Genomic DNA, 16,018 nt, shown 5'->3' with positions numbered 1-16,018 from the left:
TTGAAATCTTGCTGGATGCAGACATCCAGACAGAGTCCAGGGCTAGGGGCGTGCAGACAAGACTTGTTTTTGTAGCAGGGGTGCTTGACGAATGTGGCCCTAATAGTTTTGGTTGTTGCAGCTGGAGAAGACTATTGACGAACACTCTGTGGAGCACAGCATGGTCCCATCTCAATCTGTTTTTAACTGCAGATAACACAGTACTTCAAGCTGGCTATGTGATAAAGAAAAGAGCCTTATTTGGGCTCACTGTCCTGGTCCCAGGTCGGAATGGAGGGCCTGTCTGGTGCTGGGCTTGCTGACAGGGTCCTGGGGTGGTTCAGGTTATCACATAGGGAGACCAAGTGTGTGCGCATGGACATACCTGCATCTGGGCTCTTCCTCTTATTATAAAGCCACAAGGATTCAACAATGGAATGACGATCATATCTAATTCTACTCACCTCCCCAAAGTCCCAGCTCTAAACAGCAGGTCCCCCAGGCAGAGGTGGTGGGTGACCACAGAGTCACACAAGAAAACTTCCTGCGTGATGGGAATATTTTCTATCTTAGCCATAGTAGTGGTTTCAAAGAGTTGGTATTTGCCAAAACTCAAGTTGTAATATTTTAAAAGGGTCTCATTTGTCATATGTAAATTTTGTCTAAATAACCTCAATTTACATGGTGCTGGAGAGATAGCTCAGTGGTGAGGAGCACCAGCTGCCCTTCCAGAGGACCAGGGTTCAATCACTCACACCGTGGCTCACAAGAACAAAATGATAATGAAACTGGGAGTGTGGTGGTGTGCCTGCAGTCCCCGAACTCAAGAGGCTGAAGCAGGAGGGTCTTCAGAGTCCACAAGTTGGAGACCAGAAGAGCACTAGAAATAAGCAAAAGAGATTTCTTGTAAACTCAAACCAGGGCACACTCTTTGAGAAGAAATAAAGGCTGCAGAAGTCTGTCTACATGAACAAAATAAAGTTTTTTCTAACTTTCTTAACCATGCAGACAGGTCTTCGGCTGTTGCTAGTGGGAGTTTGTATGAACCACCACGACCTCTGTGGGGCTGGCAGCCTCCGCCAGCTGTTTATATGTTGTGGGGTCCGAGATTCCGAAATAAGCCAGGCAGACACAAGAGTTCACACAAAGCAAGATTTCATTGAGTTGGACAAGCAGAAAGTGACTGGTCAGCGACAGCAGCCCAGACTTGGGAGCTGACTGTGTCCTCGAACCTTCATTTCAGCAAGTATTTAAGCAGAAGCCCCACAAACATCTGTGCCAAGTCACACTTACATTTCTCACCAGTCAGGACTTAGGGAATAGGAGCTGTCCCTATGTGGTTCGTCTTTGTGAACCGATACAGAATGTAAGTTTTACAGTATAACCAATCAGATCTGTTAGTTCTTTGTGGCCAGGAACAGCCATTGTGTTTTAGGGAACTGAAGATACTGTTTAAGGAGGAAGTTGGTCAACTACTGGAAAGTCCCCAGCTGTCCCAAGGCCTGTGGACTTGAACTTTGTTTCACCCTACATTTAAAATGGAGTTTGATAACAAAATGGCAGCACTTAGGACAAGTTTCTTTCTGTTGCTTATTCCTAACGACTCACACTTGTGTTTGGTGAATCTAACTCTATGATAATTATATACACATGGAGTGACAGGTCTGCAAGGCTCTCCGCTGCAGCACTATATGACAGCGAGACACTGCCCAATAATGATGTCCTTAAAAAGAACAAGACAACTACATACAGTTGTATGTAGAGATCCACAAGTATGACATGCTCACATGTTAATGGGAAGAACTAAGCCAGAAACCATTGTATGCAGTCAACCAAACTTGAACATAAGCTCAACCTATGTCCATCTGTTGGTGGGGATACAAAGATGTTGGCTAGATTCTTTTGGGATGAGGGCAATGACCTCTGTGATGAATGCTGTCAGCCCCAGGGAGACTGGAATCCCCCGGAAATGGGCTTCTGCACATGCTGTGGGGGGCTATCCTGATTTGGTGACTGATATGGGAAAATCGCTCTTAATGGTGGGTGTACCATTCCCTGGGCAGGGGACCCTGGACTGTGGAAGTGGAGAAAGAGAACTAAGCCACACACATCCATCCCCTTTTTGCTTCCTGACAGTGGATACACTGTGACCAGCTGCTTCAAGGTCCCACCTCTTTGGTTTTCCAGGCACGATGGACTCTCCATCCCTTGAACTGTGAGCTAAAATAAACCCATTTCCCCCAAGCTGCTTTAGTCAAAGTATTTTACCATAGTATCACAAAAGGAGAAGTAGGACCCTAACACATCACTACAATTGTGGGACTCACACAACCGAAGCCAATTCTTGTGGTTCCAGAGGCCCAAAGTCCCCCCTAAGGTGTCGTAGAGCTAGGCCTATGACAGCCTCCAGTGGCTCACAGTGCTCATGTCCACCTCCATCTTCAAAGGACACTTAGTCATTGGCTAAACCATAAACCCAGGATGACCTAGAGGTCCTTAACTGAATCACATCATCACATGCCCTTTCCTAAAACATCACTTTAACAGAGGGCAATGGGATTGTTGGGCATGGCGATGCATGGGGAACACTGTGTAGCTCACTGCACCAGTGGCACTGAGGACTCTCCTGACTTCTTGAAGCTGCCTACTCCAGGCGTCCTGTTGCCCTGCCTGGTCACCCCTGCTGGGCACCAGCAGCTCCTCTGGGGTGTTGTACAGATACAGCACTCCATATCCCACACAGCGGCTGCATTCTCAATAGGTCTTTCAGACCATCTGCACATGACCCAGATGAGGGCTCTGTCCCCTCAGAAGGGCTTTCCTGTGACTCCCGACACACTGGGCCAGGCTCCAGTCTGGACTTTGTTCATTTGACTGAGTTCTGTGGTTGCAGCCTGGCTCTTCCCTCACTCTATGCTTTTGGCTGTCTCCGAGAAGTCACATGTGCAGGACTGCTCAACGTGGACTAGGTGACCCAAAGCCTGAGTTAGAGTGTGCTGTCCACTCTCCCCGACTTCTGCAATCTGGGTTGATGACCTCAACATTGCCTAGTTCATCTGCCATGGGGCTACACACAGCACGATGAGCTCCCCCAGGACACAGAAACAGGATGCACTCTGCTCACCATTTGTCTCCAGGGTCCCCAACACTGCCTGGAACACAGCAAGTGCCCAATGAGTGCTTGCTGGAGGGATGTGCAGACAGAGGCAGTGGCCACCTCTGCAGAGCTCTGGACTAGAGACAGAGAAAGAAAGCCAAGCTTGCGCCATATGCCACTTTTCAAGGTTCTTTTTATCATGTAAATGTACTACTAAGATCTCAGTTGTTTTAAAATGTGTGAATAGGGAATTTACAAGTGAAACAAAAGCAATTACCTTCTACATTAAAGTCATAAGTTCACTTGCAATTCAATGGTATTATTATTATTATTATTATTATTATTATTATTATTATTTATTTTTTTATTTTTATTTTTACAGAAAATGAATTGGCATTTACAAAATCAATGTCTTGGGTAGGATGAGCCATTTTTAGTCTAAAATGTTGGTGGGTAGGAAGGGTGCAGAGTGTGTAGAGGAGCAGAGCCACATCCACTACTCAGCAATGACCGAAGGAAACCAGGAATGAGAGAATGATCAGGCTACTTGGGATGGTGGCAACTGCAGGAAATTTTCAAGATGAAAGCATGGACACTTGTATGCTTGTTGCCTCTTGGTACAACTAGAGATTGACCCATTTCCTAAGCATGACTAGGAAGCAAGCAGGTATTCATGCCTGCTGTGTCCTGTGCTGCAGACCTGGTAGCCAGTGTGCACACCACTCAACCATCCATCCAGGAAGGCAGCAGTGGTCCTGTGGTCCTTCATAACTAGGTCTCTTCAAGGTTGAACAAAGCTGGTCAGGGCTGCAAAGGATTGTGCATTGCTAGCTCAGGACTGCCACCTGCTGCCAGTGGCTGGGAAGCACAATCCCAGGACCCTGTTGGACAGAGGAATGCGGCAGATACTGTGCTGTTCAGTGTATTCAGCCCTGGGAGATGGTGTGCATCTGGGTGACTCTGATAACAAGTGGCGCCCATCCTGGTGCAGGCCCCCGACTGAGCTACCAGTGTTATGGACACTCCCCTAGATAAAGCATTTCTGGCCAGAGCACACAGGCCTCTTTCTCACCTTTTCTCACAAGCTGCTCCTGTCCACCCAGACAGGTGTCTGCTCCTCCACCTGATGTCCACCTTAGAGTATGAGTCAGCAGAGCACAGGAGCACTAACCCTGTGGCCTGATGCTTAATGATTGGTCTTTGTGTAGACCTGGCTGTCCTGGAACTCACAGAGATCTGCCTGCCTCTGCCTCCTAAGGTCTAGGATTATTGGCATGTGCCACCATCCCCCTCCCCTTGGAAACAATAATCGTAATGTTTAAATCAACATATTAATGGGTTCTAGTGGCATGTCCATTCTTGCTCCCTCACTCTCTCCACTCTACCTGCTTTGAATTTCTTTTCTACTTTCAGGCCTTTGCCCCCAACTCCAAGTCTCTGCTTGTGGGAACATGTAATGCTTGTCTTCTGTACCTGGCTTGTTTTGTTTAACACAATGATCCTGTTCCACTCACTTTCTGCAGATGACATGATTTCAGTCTTACGACTAGAACTCTGCCGTGTACACATACCACGTTTTCTTATCATTCACTCGTGACAAGTTCCCGAGGAATGTTTGTCTGTTTTCATAGTGGTCTTCCTACTTCACGTCCTAACAGTATGTAAGGGTTCCTTTTCCTCAATAACCTCACCATCATTTAAAAAAAAAAAAAAAAAGTTAATCTGGCTAGAGATGGAATCTCAGTGTAGTTGTTTGGTTTTATGATTTTTGTTGGAGATAGTATTTCACTCTGTAGCCCAGGCTAGCCTTGAACTTGCTGCAATCCTCCTGCCTCAGCCTCTCACGCGCTGGGCTTCCTGGAGTGAGCCACCATGCCTGTAAGGGTCTCACTGTGTAGACCTGGGAGGCCTCGGCTTGCATTCCTCCCCCCTTACTGTTCCATGGGCTGGAGTGACACAGTGCCAGGTCCTAAAGTCTGAAACTCCATTTCCATGAATTCTGGTGGTTAGACAAACCCAGCATTCCTTGGGAACTTGTGAGGCCACTTCCTCTCTAACAAAAGGAGCCATTTCCCTTCTCACTGGCCAAGGGGCAAATGGCTACCTGTGGTGCCTGTTAGCAAACCAAAGCACATGCTGTTCTCCAAGCTCCCTCAGTATCCCAAGTATAGGTCACACATGTCTGAGTTCTTGTTAGCTTCCTAGCCCTTGTCCTCAGACTCCTGAATGCTGAGATCAGAGGCCTCGGTTTTTTTGGTCTTTTGCTTTTTGTCTTCAGGATATTATGAATAGGGTTTTCATTCCTCTTTTTCTCCTCAGGCTGATAACTGATCTGAAAAGCTACCATTGTATGTTGTACACTGCTCTTTTGCCGAACTCATTAGTTCTAAGTATCTTGGTGGAGTCTTTCAAGTAGAATCATCTGAACACAGGATAGTTTTTCCTTTCCTGACTCTGTTCTTCCCTTGAATTTTACAGAAAAAAAATCTAAAGAGTACTGGTATTAGCTCTTCAACACTTGGTGTGAGATTCGCCAGTGAACCCCAGATTTTGCTGGAGACTTTAATACTGGTTTGCCATATCCTGCAGAGCATGGCCCCAGGACAGCTCAAGCAGGCTGTGCTAGCTCTGAGAGAGAGTTGTACACAGGGGCAAGGGTCAGCTAGTCTCAGTGGGCAGTCTCTATGGGGGCACATTCTCCAGCTATGAAGAGCTAGAGGAAACTATGGTTAATAGCCACAGTCTCTCACAGTCGGACCTGGGGAAGGCTTTGCCATTGCTCTGAGCTTTACCAATTCCCATGGGTCTTGGCATTGGGGTCCTTGACATGGCTGTGCCCATGGTAACAACACACACAACTTCACTCATTCCCTACACTGCTTCAAACTCACGGCTTGTTAGCGATTTGCTTAGGTTTTGGTAGGTCCTCTTTGTCTAGAAATTTGTATTTCTTCTATATTTTTCAGTTTGCTGAAAAGAATTTTTCAAAATGTTCTGTAATATTCATCTGGATTTCAGTAGTACCTGTTGTAATGTCCTCTCATTTCCAATTTTATCCTTTTAGAAAAGATGGACATGTATGAGTATTTTGCCTACATGTATGTATGAGCACCACTTTCATGCCTGGTGCTCACAGAGGCCAGAAGAGAGCGTCAGATTCTCTGGAACTGGGGTTACAGACAGTTAGTTGTAAGCCATCATGAGGATGCTGAGAACCAAACCAATGTCCTTTACAAGAGCAACCAGTGCTAACTACTTGAGCGATCTCCAGCCCCAGGATTTTTGTTTACGCATGTGTGGGTTCACAACATGCCACGGAACACATATGGAGGCTGAAGGACAACTTGAAGGAGTTCTCCCCTGTGGATCCTGGGAACTGAACTCAGCTCATCAGACTTGGTAGCAAGAGCCTTTCACACACTGAGCTATCTTTCCAGTCCCCCAAGATTTCTTTTTTTAAATTTAGGTATACGAAACTCTAACCTCTCCTCTTAGTGCTAATTTTGCTGTATCCCACAGGTTTCTGGAATATTATGTTTCCACTTTCATTTGATTCTAGTAATTTTTCAACTCCATACCCAATTTCTTCAATGACATACTGTTTTTCAAAAGTATACTGTGGTGATGTTATGTTCCCCAAAATATTATGCACCCTAATAAACTTAGCTGGGATCAGAGAACAGAACAGCCACTAGATATAGAGGCCAAAAAATGGTGGCACACACGCCTTTAATCCTAGCATTCCAGAGGCAGAGATCTGCCTAGATCTCTGTGAGTTCAAGGCCATACTGGAAACAGCCAGGCACAGTGACTCACGTCTTTTTGTTGTTGTCGTTTGGTTTTTTGAGACAGGGTTTCCCTGTGTAGCTTTGCGCCTTTCCTGGAACTCACTCTGTAATCCAGGCTGGCCTTGAACTCACAGAGATCCGCCTGGCTCTGCCTCCCGAGTGCTGGGATTAAAGGCATGCATCACCACCGCCCGGCTGTGACTCACGTCTTTAATCCCAGAAAGTGAGCTTTTAATCCCAGGAAGTGATGGCAAAAAGCAAAAAGATATTGAAGGTGTGAAGACCAGGAACTAGAGCTGGTTAAGCTTTTAGGCTTTTGAGCAGCAGTTCAGCTGAAATTCATTCTGGATGAGGACTCAGAGGCTTCCAGTCTGAGGAAACAGAATCAGCTGAGGAACTGGCGACGTGAGGAGGCTGTGGCTTGTTCTGCTTCTCTGATCTTCCAGCGTTCACCCCAACACCTAGCTCCAGGTTTGTTTTTATTAAGACCTTTTAAGATTCATGCTACATCTGGTGGCCAACTTGTCAGGTATGAATTCTCGAAAAAGCTACTTGCCTGTGGCCTTGCGGGCCCCAGCCCAGGCCCAAGCTACACTCGGCTGGTTGTGGTGGTGCATGCCCATTGGATTTACTGAAGGAGGCAGAGGCAGGAGGATCCTGACTTTGAGGCTGCCCTAGGAGGCTGGCTAAGGAGAAGTTGCAGCCGAGGCCAGGCCACAAACGGTGGCAGTGGGACCATGGAGGCAATGGCTGCTGCTCCATGTTCCCAGCTGCTTCTCAGCATGTTGGTGACTGCGGTGATGCTGCTACCTGGGCTGAAGGGTTTACTGCTACTCCTTTGGAGAAGAATTGCCAGGACCATCGTGTTATAAGAAAGCATCGGCAAAGGTTAGTTTGGAAAAGTTCGGCAAGACAAATGGTGGGAAGAAATTGCTGTGAAGATTTTCTCTTCCAGGGAAGAATGTTCATGGTTCCAAGAGACAGACATTTATCAGACTGTGATTTCTCCAAACCACAGAGGAGGAAAAAAAAAAAATCCTGCAGGAACCATGACTACGCCTAACAGCAACTTTGAAAACTTCAAAAGGATGACGGGACCCCACAAAGATATTCCACATGGACGATGGTAAAGCCATTAAGCTGATTAACACCACAGAAACTTTGGACTACAGACTGCTCAGAACAATCACAAGATGGCTAGCTGAGAGGATCCAGATTCATAGACTACTCGAGCAAGGACTTGAGACAAGCCCTGCACTTTCTCATTATGCAGTGACTGGACAAATGATACAGGACTTGACAATTAACCCCAAAATTTTCTCTTTCAGGATTCCCCTAAAGATGTCTTCACCCCTAGAAAGCAGGAAGTAATTTTAAAAAATGATGCCCACATTCCTAAGAGGTGGGGTGGATGTTTTTTGGGTTGTTTGAGTTATGGATATTGTCATTGTTTACGATGGTTGGTTACAAGTTGTTAATTGTTAATGGTCAGGAAAAAAGCTGAACAAGGAGATTAGATTCAGAGTTTTTGTTTGAAAAAAAGAAAAAGAAAAAAAAGAATATAAATATGAGGTAGACCATTGGATCTACTCTGAGAAAAAAGATAAAGAAATAATAGGATAAGTGGGTAGATCATTGAATCTACTCTAAAAAGAAAAGGGGAAGATATAAAAATGACAAGCTTTTCTTATATTAGTTATAACTTTTTTCCTTTTTATTAAAATAGAAAGGGGAAATATGGTGATATTTTATTTGTGCTAAAATGTGATTTTATTTGTATGTTAATAAATAAAGTTGCCTGGGGGTCAGAGCTAATAGCAAGCCTTTAATCCGATCACATGGCAGGCAAAATCTCTGTGTGTTCTAGGACATAGCCAGCATGGAGACACACGCCTTTAATCTCAATACCAACCATAGAAGACCTGGAGGTCTGTATAGACAGGCAGTGACGAGGAGGTCATGTGGGTTTACAACCGATGAGAAGGCAGAGCAGAAAGTCAATAAAAAGACAGATACACAGGAAGTAGGTCTCTTTCTCAGGGGAAGGATGGCAGCGGGTGGTAAGAAGGTGGTTTTAGTCTCAGCTCTTAGCTACTCCTCTGACCTCTTGGGCTTTTAACTCTGCATTTGGCTCTGTGTTTCTTATTTAATAAGACCATTACATCTACACTATACTTTTCAATCTCCATGTATTTGTATAATTTTGTAAGTTCTCTTTCTGTTGATTTCTAACTTAATCCCATTAGATCTGATAAGATTTAAAAAAAAAACTTGAGATTTTTTTTTTTAAACTAATGTGTGTCTGTAGGGGGAATGTCCACAAGGAGATGTCAGATGCCCTGGAGCTAGAGTTACAGTTAGTTGTGAGCTATCCAATGTGGGTGCTGGAAACCAAACCCTGGCCATCTACAGGAGCAGTACATGCTCTTAACCACTGAGTCATCTTTCCAGCCCCATTACAACAAAAAACTTCTAATTTGTTGTTGTTAAATGCTAGCTTGGAAAAATATCCATGATATGATGAAAAGAATGCATAATCTGTAACTCTTAGATGGAAGAGTCTGTAGACGTCTATAGTCTAGCGCTGACCTCTGAAATTTCATTGTGTGGATAACGTATCTACTAGTGAGCACGGGCTAGTGAAGTCATCTGCTGTTACTGTTTGGGGCCATCTCTTCCTTTATGGCTAGTAGTCTGCCTCATTGAATCTGGTTCTCAAAGGTTCCGTGCAAATGTATTTACACCTCTTGGGCATTCTTGGTGGACGCTCATTATGTGGCTTTTGTCTCTTCTGATTTCCTTTATGTCTACAGGATATGAGTGCTTGCTTTCAAATTCCGTTTGCGTGGTGTCGTTTTATGCCTTCTCACTTTCAGTCTGTCTGTGGTTTCAACAGTGAAACTGCTTTCTTTTAAAAACCTTATTCTGTGTGTGTGACATGTGAGTGAAGTTGCATATATATTGTGGCCTGTGTGGAGGTCAGAGGACAACTTTCAGGAGTCAGTTTTCTCCCTCTATCATAGGTTCCAGGGATTAAACTCAGGTTGTCAGGTTTACAAGGCCAAGTGCTGTTACATACCCCGCCCCAGAGCCATCTCATCCACTTGACAGTGAGCGTCCTCTAAATAGCACATTATTGGTTCTGTTATCTTTGAAGTGGGGAATTAACATTCACATTAGGGTTAAGGTACATCCTGACATTTAACTACCTATGGCTACTTTCAGTCATTTGTTTCTTTCTCCTTTATTCACCAGTAAGTGTGATAGCTTACTGAGTTAATGGTTTCCTAATCCACACTTGCCTACTCTTCTAGGTGGTTTCCTTTCTTATATTCTCATGATTATACTTACCTTGCTCTCTCTTCTAGGTGTAGAATTACTTTAACATCTATTGTAATGCTGGTTTAGTGATTATGAACTCCACTGGTTTATATTTTTTTGGAAGGTCTTTATCCTTTGATCTCGAAGGACAGCCTTACTGGATACAGTAGCCTATATGTTGGCAGTGGTTTTCAGGGCTTAAAATACATTGCTCCAAGCTTTCCTAATCTTTGCAGTCTCTGCTAAGAAACCTGTTGCTATTCCACTGGGTTTGCCTTTATATGCAACTCAGTATTTCTCTTGTATTTCTAAGTATTCTCTTGTATTTTTGAAAGTTTAACTATGATGTATTGTTCTTTTTTTCTTGCTACATCTGTTTGAGGTTCTAAATGCCCCGTTACCTGGATGTCTACATCTTCCCCCACATTTAGGGGACTTGGTATTGTTTTACCAAATGGGTTTTCTAGCTCCTTTAAGCCTATAGCTCCTTGCCCCTCCTATTCTATGCATGCTTAGTCTTTCAGTGATGTCAAGGGCCATGCATGCTGTTCATTCTTATTATAATCTGAATGTTGAGGTTCCATCAGCTTTGTCTTTAAGCCTTGACATCAATTCTTCCGTTTGCTCTGGTCTGTTGGTAAGGCTTTCCACAGGCTTCCCCCTGATTAAGCTTTTTCATGTCCAAGCATTTGCTTGACTCTTTTTCCAGTCTTTTAATTGCTCTCTCACATCCTGTACTTCCTAATTCATTTAGATATTTTCTCTTTTGATTTTTTGAGACAGGATTTGTCTGTGTAACAGACATGGCTATCCTGGAACTAGCTTTGTGTTGCTGGGTCCCAACAGCACCCTTGGGAGAGGGGGTGAGAAGGTATGGTGTCAATGACACAGTCACCAGGAGTCAGGTGAAAGGCAAACAGCAGACTCATTTACTCAGTAACAGGTAACGCCTTATATACCCTCCTCCCAGCACCCAGGCTGTGTCCCAACCTGGTGACATTACATGTGTAGTTAGAGTTTTCCTGCCTGGCCCAGTCAGGACAAATCTCTCTTACCCGCCAGTCCCACAGTCGCTCAGACCCAATCAAGAAAGCACACAGAGACTTACATTGTTTACAAACTGTATGGCCGTGGCAGGCTTCTTGTTATCTGCTTCTTCTATCTTAAATTAACCCATTTCTGTTAGTCTATACTTTGCCACATGGCTTGTGGCTTACCAGTGTCTTTACATGTTGCTTTTCATGGCGGTGGCTGGTGGTGTCTCTCCCCAGTCTTCTACTTCCCAGAATTCTCTTCTCTCTTGTCCCACCTCTACTTCCTGCCTGGCCACTGACCAATCAGAACTTTATTTACACAGAGCGATATCCACAGCACTTCCCCTTTTCTTTTTTTTTTAAGGAAGGTTTTAGCTTTTACATCGTACAATTACATATAACAAAACAATTATCAAGCAAGAATTACAGTTATAATATTAAAGAAGATATCCTATTTATCTTATATTTGTGAGTCTAAGATTTTATATCTAACTTATCTTGTATCATAACTGAGGAAATTATAACTATCTAGTCTTCAACCACATCAAAGACCTCAGAAGGATATATAATATTACCTGAGAACCGGGAGAAGGATGCAAGCATTTTTCGGGAGTCTTGCAAGAGTAGACAGAGACAGCAGGCAGCTTGGACAGTCACCTAATGTTCCTTTGTAAAGTTGGGGCATTTGTCTTCAGCCCACAGGGCTAGAGTCTCTCGATCACTTCTCTCAGTGTCCTGTAGAATGTCTGGCAGTTTCCTCTGTGAAGCAGGAACCTGAAGGACCATTTTGAAAGCAAAGTTCAGTGGTCACCTTTCTATGGGTCCTGCATGTCCAGTTGATCAAGCAGTCCAGGCAAGAACAGTTTCTTGCCCAAATGGCTATTTTTGCCAAGGTGAAGATAAGATATGAAGTGTCTTCAATGCCCATCCTTGTCTCTGAAGTAAATCGGTGTTGCCAGGAGCAGACATGTCTCACTGTCCAGAAAGTCTAAATTTTAAAAATATTTTAAATGCCATATTCTGAAGGTCTTTGAAGTATTTGAAGATTACCTATCTATCTGAAATATCTCTATGTATACCCAGAAGACTTAACTAACATGGCTATGAGTATGATTATCACAGATGATTAATTATTAATCTATTTTTAATTATCCATTATAATTTTAAATGAGCTATACAAACATAATACCTTAAACAGGAGTAGAAATATATACATAGTATAACAAAATTAACTTTAAGTTTGTATCAATAGACTAAAATCTATACCAATGTAAAACATTTTAAACAAGTTGTTGCTCTTTAGAAGTAAGTTCCTTCCTTAATCTACCCTTTCATCCTATTATATCTATATCATATCCCCTTTTCTTCTTTAGAAAGAGATCGCATTTATAATCAACCTGCTTTAAAGAAAAATATTGGTTTTTCTCTGTCCCACACCAGAGGACTCTTCTGATTTGGGACACAAGAATCTCTTAACCTTTTCTTTTAGCAATATGTCTGGGTTTAGAGAAGGAGTGAGCCAATTCCATCTCCAAAGCCAGCTTGATAATTTTGGGAATGTGGGCGTAGTTTCTCTTACTACTTCCTGTTGGAGGGGGGCGCTGTATCTTATGGGGACACAAAGAAAATTTTAGGATTATGGAGTAGTCCATGAGGGTGAACCTCTGAGCCAGTTGCCTTGAAACCATCCTGGATGTCGGATCATCTGGGCCATTGTGTCATCAGAGACCTTTCAGGTGGTCTTGGCTGATGAAACCTGATGTATCTTAATGTGGAACAAATCCATAGCCTCTGGCTTTCTGTGGAAACAAAAGCAGAGACTCCTTTCCAAAGCAACATATCCTTATATCCAAATTTTGAAGTCAAGGTGTCTTTAAAATTTACATACTTGTTTAACTCAACAGCTTTTATGATCAAATCTTTTTCTGCAGTTAAAAATCCCAAAGACAACATAAACCAGATTCTCTGTGTAATATCTATCTTTGTAAGACTGAAACGCTGCTGTGGCTGCTGGCTCCACCCACCTCTGCTTCCCAACATGGCAGCGGTACAGTTTACCGCCAGCTCTGGGTCTGGAGCCATGTGTACCATCAACTATCAGAAGCAGTTCTATCAAAGCAATGCATAGCCCAGAAACTCTTTTTTTTTTTTTTAACTTGCAAAGGCCAAATCCACCATGCAGCAGAGCAAAGTGTTGCTTGTAGATTCCTCATTCCCGCCACACTGCAGGTCAGACGCACAAGCCAGAAACCCGCCATAGTAGCTCAAACCGGCAGGCTGCTGCTAACTTGAGGGAGACAACTAGGAAGCTGTTTTTAGCTCCGTCTTAGAATCTTTTTTCTCAGGTTTTAGGTGGAAATTCTTGCCAACACGTTGGACGCCATTTGTAGTTGGAGTTTTTGATAATTGTTTTGTTATATGTAATTGTACTATGTAAAAGTTAAAACCTTCCTTAAAAAAAAAAAGAAAAGGGGAAGTGCTGTGGATATCGCTCTGTGTAAATAAAGTTCTGATTGGCCAGTGGCCAGGCAGGAAGTAGAGGTGGGACAAGAGAGAAGAGAATTCTGGGAAGTAGAAGGTTGGAGAGAGATACCGCCAGCCGCCGCCGCCGCCATGAAAAGCAACATGTAAAGACACTGGTAGCCACAAGCCATGTGGCAAAGTATAGACTAACAGAAATGGGTTAATTTAAGATAGAAGAAGCAGATAACAAGAAGCCTGCCACGGCCATACAGTTTCTAAACAATGTAAGTTTCTGTGTGCTTTCTTGGTTGGGTCTGAGCAAGTGTGGGACTGGTGGGTAAGAGAGATTTGTCCTGACTGGGCCAGGCAGGAAAACTCCAACTACATACATGGTCGCCCCTCATTGGCTAGACACCATCAGGACCTTTGACAGTGCCTGATCCATTGATGTTGCATGGTTGCCCTTCATTGGTTGGGCACAATCAGGACCTCTGACAGTGCCTGTTGCTAGACCCTCAAGCAGACTCCAGGTTGGTACATAAGGAAGAATGTTATGTGCATGCTTTAACAAATGGTTTGAGCCTTACCTTCCCACAGCTTTGTAGAGTAGGCTGGCCTTGAACTCACAGGGATCCACCTGCCTCTGCTGGGATTTAATCCTGAGTGCTGGGATTAAAGGCATGTGCTACCATCACCTGGCTCATTTAGCTATTTTTATCATCTTCAAAAATAAATAATAAAATCTTTCTTCTGAAATCTTGTCCAGCATTTCATATTGATATCTTTGCAATCACATACTAGAGAATTATGAATGTTCAAAGGATTCATGTTGCCTTTTTCCATACGTGTTTTTATGTTGAGATCTGCGCATGTCTGGGATGACAATCTCCCTCAATGTTACAGAAAGGCCTTCTTGGGGAGTCGTCTTCTCTTGAGGGTGTACTCATCTTACTGTGATTTCTCTATGGCTTCTGTGACTGTGGTTAGGTTGTGGTACAATTATACCATGTCAGAGCCTCTATGGTGTACTTTCTCCATAGGTCTCACAAAGTGGAGAACCTCTGAAAATTCAGAAAGATGGGTTCTAGGTAGATTATTTGGGGTGACCGTCTATGGCTACTCTTCTAGTCTTGGCAGCATGTGTGGTCTGAAAGGGTGTGTAAGCAACTTATGCATGCTAAGGTCCGTCTAGGTGCAGAGACCACAAGTATTATTCCTCTCTAGTGTTACAATGAGGGTGAATGCTAAGAAGCAGGACCTCAGGCCTCCTGACCATGCCTTGTTGGGGCCAGTCTGTAAGATGGCTGCTTTCATCTCATTCTTCTTCAAGTGGAAGTACCAAAGTTTGAATGGGACCAGTTATGGCTCTGCAGTTTCTTTCCACCTGTCAGAAAGGATAGCTCAGTGGCAAAGCGTACATCCAAACACCTGAGCCCAGGCTTGCTCCCAGCATACTCAGGAAGAAAACAGCAGCACCAACGATGATACCTAAGAGAACCAGATCTATAAATACAATAGCCACCAAATACAATCACCACACGTAACAAAAGGGGCAAAAACAACTAACAACCTGGACTGTCAATACGAGCAGAAAATTGCAAAGGGGGAGAATGAGGAAGACTCAGTTACAGAAAAGAAAACCGGAAATGGAAAAGCATCGGGATAAAGGAGAAAGGCTGGAGAGACTGCTCAGTGTGTAAAGTTACTTGCTGTCAAGGCTGACATCCTGAGTTCCAGTCCCAGAGCCCACATGGTGGAAGGAACTGACCTCCACAGCTGCACCGGGGTACACGTACACAAAACAATGTAAAAAGTAGTAAAAGGGAAAAATAAATTATATACACATACAAAACAGGCATTGCCGAAAAGGTCTTAATTTTAAAGTCTCCTTGCCGAGGAGGCTGGCAGGTCACCAGGTCGTCCCCGTGTGACACACGAGCTGGGGAGAACAGGGGTCACAGTTTATTCACTTTTCCCTCTCTGCTTGGTGGCGCTTGTTAGGACCATGAGTGCCTGGAACCAAGGACAGTCCCGACTTCTCAGGGGTCCTGCTCACGGTGTAAGTTAGTGTGCTAGTCATTGCCGGCAGGTTTACTCAGGTGTTAGCACTGCATACCCGAGGCAGGGTTGACACCAGTCCTGCAGCTCAGGACAGTCTCTGGCACACTGTGGGACGCCACAGTTGTAGCCATCTGCACTGAGCTTCCCGAGTTGCTATCTTAACAGGGAAGCAGTTTTCATTTACTGTGTTCCAGGCTGGCTTCCTACTGCATGAAGCTCTCAAGGCTTTGTTTCCGTCTCCTGGAACAACAAACTGTTTCTCAAGGCAGAACTGG

This window comes from Onychomys torridus, chromosome 14, assembly GCF_903995425.1.
Source record: "Onychomys torridus chromosome 14, mOncTor1.1, whole genome shotgun sequence".
Lineage (NCBI taxonomy): Eukaryota > Metazoa > Chordata > Mammalia > Rodentia > Cricetidae > Onychomys > Onychomys torridus.
Note: the sequence above shows the minus strand (reverse complement) of the source record.